The sequence below is a fragment of the Pteropus alecto genome, unplaced genomic scaffold (assembly GCF_000325575.1).
Source record: "Pteropus alecto unplaced genomic scaffold, ASM32557v1 scaffold45, whole genome shotgun sequence".
Lineage (NCBI taxonomy): Eukaryota > Metazoa > Chordata > Mammalia > Chiroptera > Pteropodidae > Pteropus > Pteropus alecto.
Window position 1 is genome coordinate 2,371,560 of NW_006442491.1, and position 6,000 is coordinate 2,377,559.

At 37.7% G+C, this 6,000-nt stretch overlaps 1 protein-coding gene across 1 annotated transcript in view; it reads left to right on the forward strand.

Moving 5' to 3' along the window:
- The window catches only part of RALGAPA2 (Ral GTPase activating protein catalytic alpha subunit 2), a 292,479-nt gene that overhangs the window by 73,285 nt on the left and 213,194 nt on the right, over positions 1-6,000 (forward strand). The window lies entirely within an intron of this gene.

Consider the following 6,000-nt stretch of genomic DNA (forward strand, 5'->3'; position numbering starts at 1 on the left):
CTGCAGACATTTTTGGTTCTCACAACTGGGGTCGGGGACAATGCAACTGGCATCTAGTGGGTTGCAGCCAGGCATGTTGTTAAATATCTTATAAGCACAGGATAGCTACCCCACTCCCACCCTACAAAGAACAGTCCTGCCCAAAATGTCACTAGTGCTGCTGTGGAGAAGCTCTGAGCTATAGCCATCTGACAGAGGAAGCAGAACCCTCAGTGTAGTTGAGATGGCAACAGCTCTATAATGTGGGGTGGAGCCATTGGCTACCTGTGTCTTGATACTGCTACCTAGAAGACAGAGATTATGGCTCTTTTTTGGGCATGTGTTTATGTTTGGGAAATAGTGTTTAGTCCATGCACCAGGATAGAGGCCGAGGCCCTTGAGTGGCAGAGAGCAATTATTGGTGAGGAGAAGAGGCAGATCCTATATGCATCCTGAGCAGTGCATATGTACTATGAAGAGTTTTTATGGAGAGGCAAGATTTCCAGATAGTGGATGATCAACCCACTTTGGAGACTTCTGTTAAAGGAAAATCAAGCAAGAATCAAAGTCCCAGCATAATTCATAACAATCTAGAAGTTTTACTGCATTTTGTATTTTAATGACTAAAAAGTGTTTACTTAAAATTTTGTTTAATCTGTAATTAAAATTTCTCTTATAAAATATTTTTTTCTGATTCTGTGGCCCAGCACTGCCTTGGTTCTCCTGGCTCCCTATGTCTTCTCTGTCTCATTTCTTGGCCCCAGTCTTTGTTTTACCCCAAATTGTAGGAGTCGACCAAGATTCTCGACTTGAGCATTTTCTTCTGTAACTCCACACTCTCTTCCTTGAAGCCTTCAACTGCTTTTCCAGCGCCAGCAACCATTGTGGCATATGACTTCCAATCAAGCCTTTTGTCCAGACTTTGCTTTTTAATTCCATACTTGCCTTTTAAAATGCCCACTTGTGATCTCATCTGACTTTCCTATGTTATCTTTATGATCACAAGGCCAAAGTTTAGCTTATTTTCTTCCCTAGCATCCAACTTCTCCTTCTGATGTGACTGACTGCTTGCTTGCTTGCTTGCTTGTTTGTTTGTTCATTATTTATTTATTTATTTATTTATTTTAACTTAACTAGTATGTTCACATTATTTTCTTTTTAATTAATTTTTTTTTTATGGTGACATTGATTAACGAAGTCCAGTAAGTCTCAGGTGTACAATTCAACAGTAAGGCATATACTTGTTACATTGTGTGTTCACCGTCCATAGTTAGATTTCTTTCTGTCACCACATATTTGACTGCACCACATATTTGACTGCTCTATATATGTACCCTCCTGGGCTCCTTGTCTCCTTCTTCTCCTGTGAGCCATCACTGGCCAAGTCATGCAGGAGGCTTTCTCACTACCTTTATCTCCATTTCCTTTGACCATAGTTAGCATCATGTTCCTTGGAGCCCCACACCTTCTTTGTCATCCCTTTCTAATCTGCACTGTAGATATCATGCTGCCAGAACATTCTTTTATTATAATAGTCCATGATTTAAAAATGTACTCTATGTCCTCCATTAATATTGCCATAGTGATGCTTGTTGCACACATGGATGGTAATGCTTTAATTTGAATTGAAATAGTCAAGATCTTAGAGGGCATATGATAGAGGCAGAGTTCAGTATACTCTATATAGCAAAGGGCCAGATAGTAAATATTTTAGGCTTTGTTGATCACCTAGGCTCTGTTGCAGCTACTCACCTCTGCTTTTGCAGTGCAAAAGTAGCATAGACAGTATGTAATAAGCATGACTGTGTTCTCATAAAACTTTATTTACAAAAATCAAGTGGCAGGTTGGATTTGGATTATAGGTCAAAGTTTGTTTTAAACTCTATATTTTAAACTGTTGGATGCAAATTCCTAAAATGAGACTAGATATCATTGACAAAGCTTTTGTGCAAGTGATACTAACTAAGTTGATGTGGTTTTACCTTTATAGTGTAATTATTCATTTATCATACACATAATTTGTACCCATTATTGGCATTCCACCTCTGGCGATAGTGTGCTGTGAATTCTAAATTCAATCTACATCCTAAATCCAATCTAAATTCAGATTTGAAGTAGCTTGAGCCATTGAAGTAACTGCAGACTACATATGACTGAAGTTAAAAGACATCTTTGTGCCCTGAAGCTCAAAAACATTTTATTTACATTTCATAATTAGTCTTAATCAAATCTTATTTAAAAAATACATATATATAATTTAAAATATGAGTATTATGCATTGTTAAAATACTGAAATAGAGACATTTGGGAAAAGGTATGGCTTTTAACACTGTGTTCTATTGCCCTCTCTTGGTCAATGATGATTTTTCTTTTATGGAAGACAGACTTCTTCCATAATAATTTATTTTTCAATTTTAAATTAAAATGTTTAAAGACTATTTAAGCCTAAAGGCTATTAAAATGTAAAATGTGCATTCAGGAAGTGCAATTGTCAGCAGGGAGATGTGTGTATGTACAAGAGAACAGTGTGATACAGCAGGAGATCAGATGTCCACGCGTGTGATGTGGGAATAAATACTGATGAGGTGCCACTGGAGGCAGGGAGGCTCATAGCAGGGGCTAGCAGTGTAAGTCACCTTGGACTAGATGGTCCAGTTAGTTCAAGGTAATGGAAATAGATAGTAACTGAAGGAAGATGAGGTTTGGCAAGGCTCAGGGCAGCCTCAATTTACCACTGTGCTTAGCAGGCAGGCTAGCACTGGTAAATGCTTCAGGTAGGGCAATTCTGGTCTTGAGTAGTTCCACTGGAAACTTGTCTTCTACTGGTGTTTTTCAGACTACCTGTTATATCCATTTGTTGAAATCAAATTGGGTCAAAACCAGTATTTTTTTTAAATGATGGAATGTAGTAAAATAGAACAGACCAAAACATTTTACAGTGTATTTTGTAAAGATTAATATTTCTTTATGAAACTTCTGATTTATTTATGTATATACTGTACATATATCTTTCTATAAAAAGTCTCACTTAGGTTACGATCTGAAAAGTTCAGAGCACTGTTATAAAGGGTGTTTGTTCATTAGGTTTTGTTTGTTGTTGATTTTGTTTTAAAGAACAGCTTTATTTTTATTAAAACAAATGAATGTTCATTAGATAAACACTATCTATCTATCTATCTATCTATCTATCTATATATGTATAAAGGAGAAAGTAAAAGATAATCACTCAAATCACTACCATCTAAATAACCACTTTTAATGCTGGAAGAGCATCACTTTAGGTATTTCTATATGTGTATACATGGCTGCTGGCCTGGCTAGCTAGATAGGCAGATAAGATATTGGCAGAAAGGAAATGGTACAGAAAGGCCAGCTGGCAGAGACTGAAATGAAGTGTAGATGGATAGGTGGGTAGGTGGGTAGTTGCAGACAGAAAGGCAGACATAGAATTTGCCAGGCAAATATAAATGGACAGGCAGAATTTGCCAGGCAGGTATAAATGGACAGGCAGGCAGGCAGACAAAGGCAGAAAAAGGTGAAACCAGACAGAGTTGACTGAGGTCAAGGTAGGGGCAAAGGTAGGTATATAGAAGTGCCAGGGGTAAGGGCGGGGGACTGACAGAATAACTTTATGACAATCTAATCTTTAATTCATAGTGGATCTTTAATATATTTTAATGAAGAGTTGTGAATTTTATTAAATTTAACAGAAGAAAACAAATTTGAAGGAATTGTTGAAATTCAAATAAACACTGTTTTACCACAAGAAATATTGCTAAAAGATTTGTCTATAATAAAACTATTATAATAACATTGAGGTGTTGGAGTCACCTTTAAGCTACATGTTGTTATTTTAGATAGCACTTGTTTATTTCTTGTAATGAAATACAAGAAATTAGCAGCCTTATAGTTTCTTTATCCTCTTCACTCGTGCTAATTTCATTATATTGTAAATTTATATTACAAATTAATCATTATTTGCAGTCTGTTTTGGAATCCTACTGTACAGTTGTTTAGTCTTGATTCTGTATTTAGATAGATTCATTACTCCTGGTGTCCACATTCCTAAAATATTTTTTTTTGATTGACTTCTTGGTTAGCCTTGTTTTGTCATCACGTAGGTATTTTCAAAAAGGTGTCTTGGAAGCTTTATTCCCTGAGTCCTTATATGAAAGGGAATGTTTTCCTTTTGCTTTTACATGTGAATAGCAGTTTAGCTGGGTATAGTAATTTGAGGTCACTCTTTCTTCCACTTAGGAATTTATAACTGAAAACTTTTCTGGGCATACAAATCAGAAGAAGCAAGAAAGCCTTACAGGGACTTTAGTTATACAATTAAGACTTTAGTATGAATACCTTTAAACATGTTTAAAGAAACAAAAGACAAGCTTGAAAATGTTTGCAGAAAACAAGAAACTTTATCAAATGACTAAATAGATTTGAAGTTCTAGAAAAAAATAACAATTGAAGTATTAAAGAAAAACCTCAATAAGTGTACTAGCAAATTAGATACAGCCGAAGAGAATGAACTGGATGACATAGCTAAAGAAATTATTCTGGGGGAGGATAAAATAAATGACGTAGATGATAGAGGCTCTGTTCTTCTCTCTGGCGACCAAATCAAAGTTTTGGTCAATGAATAAGCCATACAACTAGAGAGAAGTCCAAGAAATCACCCTGTAATGGCAGAGGGTAGGATGGGGAGAGGACGTGGGGCTGCCCAGTCTCGAGCAGCCGAGTGAGACAGAGGGTGCGGCAGTGGCAGTGGCAAAAGACTCTTAAAGGGGCCGCATCCGCAAGTGGATTTTCCTGGTGATGGACCTGCTTGCTTTGAGCACCAATGCCAAATTTGGCTGTGTGCAGGGGGCACAAGGGACTTATAGGGAGATATTGTTGGAGTGAGAGCCAAGGTGAGACTTCCTCTGTACAGAAGTGCCTGCGGAATTCATTGTTCCCTATTGAGCCCTCTCCCATACCAGTGTGCAGGACACAATGCTGCCATAGCCATGATGTCATCAAACTGGATAACAGAGGTCACTCTGCCCAGAGAATTTCTTGAAACATCCACTCCCCGAACTCACAGCCCCACCCAAGCCACATCCAGGTATATCCTCAGCAAGTCAGGTACTCCTTGCCAAGCAGTGCCTAGACTCACACTGGAGGCAACTGGCCTCGGTTTCTGGTGTGGCTTTTTGAGGCAACTCTAAGCACAGCATCTGTGGATTGCTTGCTAAATCTTAACAGGTAGTCCCGGAGGGATAGAGGCTTGGGCTAAGTTTGGCCTACAGCTGAACCCCTCAAGACTGTGCCACTGGAAACCTACTTCATAAATCTACACTAATAAGACCAGGACACTTAGGAGCTTTGCTTATTAGTACATAGAAACAGACATGAAAAGGCAGCCAAAATGGGAAGACAAAGAAGCAGAAACCATATGAGAGAACAGAACAGAGATCCAGATTTAATGGAGTTAAGTAATCTAACAGATGCAGAGTTCAAAACATTGGTTATAAAGATGTTCAATGAACTTTTGGGAAGTGTAGATAAATTCAGCAAAGAGATAAAAAACAAAAATGGAAACAGAAATTATAAAAGGCAACCAGTCAGAAGTGAAGAACACATTATCTGAGATGAGAAGTATATTAAATGGAATAAACAAAGGAATAAACAAAATGAACAAAGAAAAGTATCAAATGCCCCATCTTGACACCAGGAAAGCCAAGGACACATAAGCAGAATGGCAAGAGATAAGATGCCAAGACTAGAAAAATAAGGAGCATATGGGATACTATTAAGGGTCCAAATATCCGTCTGATCAGTGTAACTGAAGAAAATCAAGATGTTGAAGCTGTTTGAAGAAATAATGATGGAAAACTTCCCTAATCTGGTGAAGGAAAAGGACATAAGACCCCAGGAAGCTCAGAGAATTCCAAAAATCAGGGATCCAAAGAGGCCCACACCAAGACACATCATAATTAAAATGCCAAAGGTTAAATACAAAGAAAGAATATTAAAAGCAGC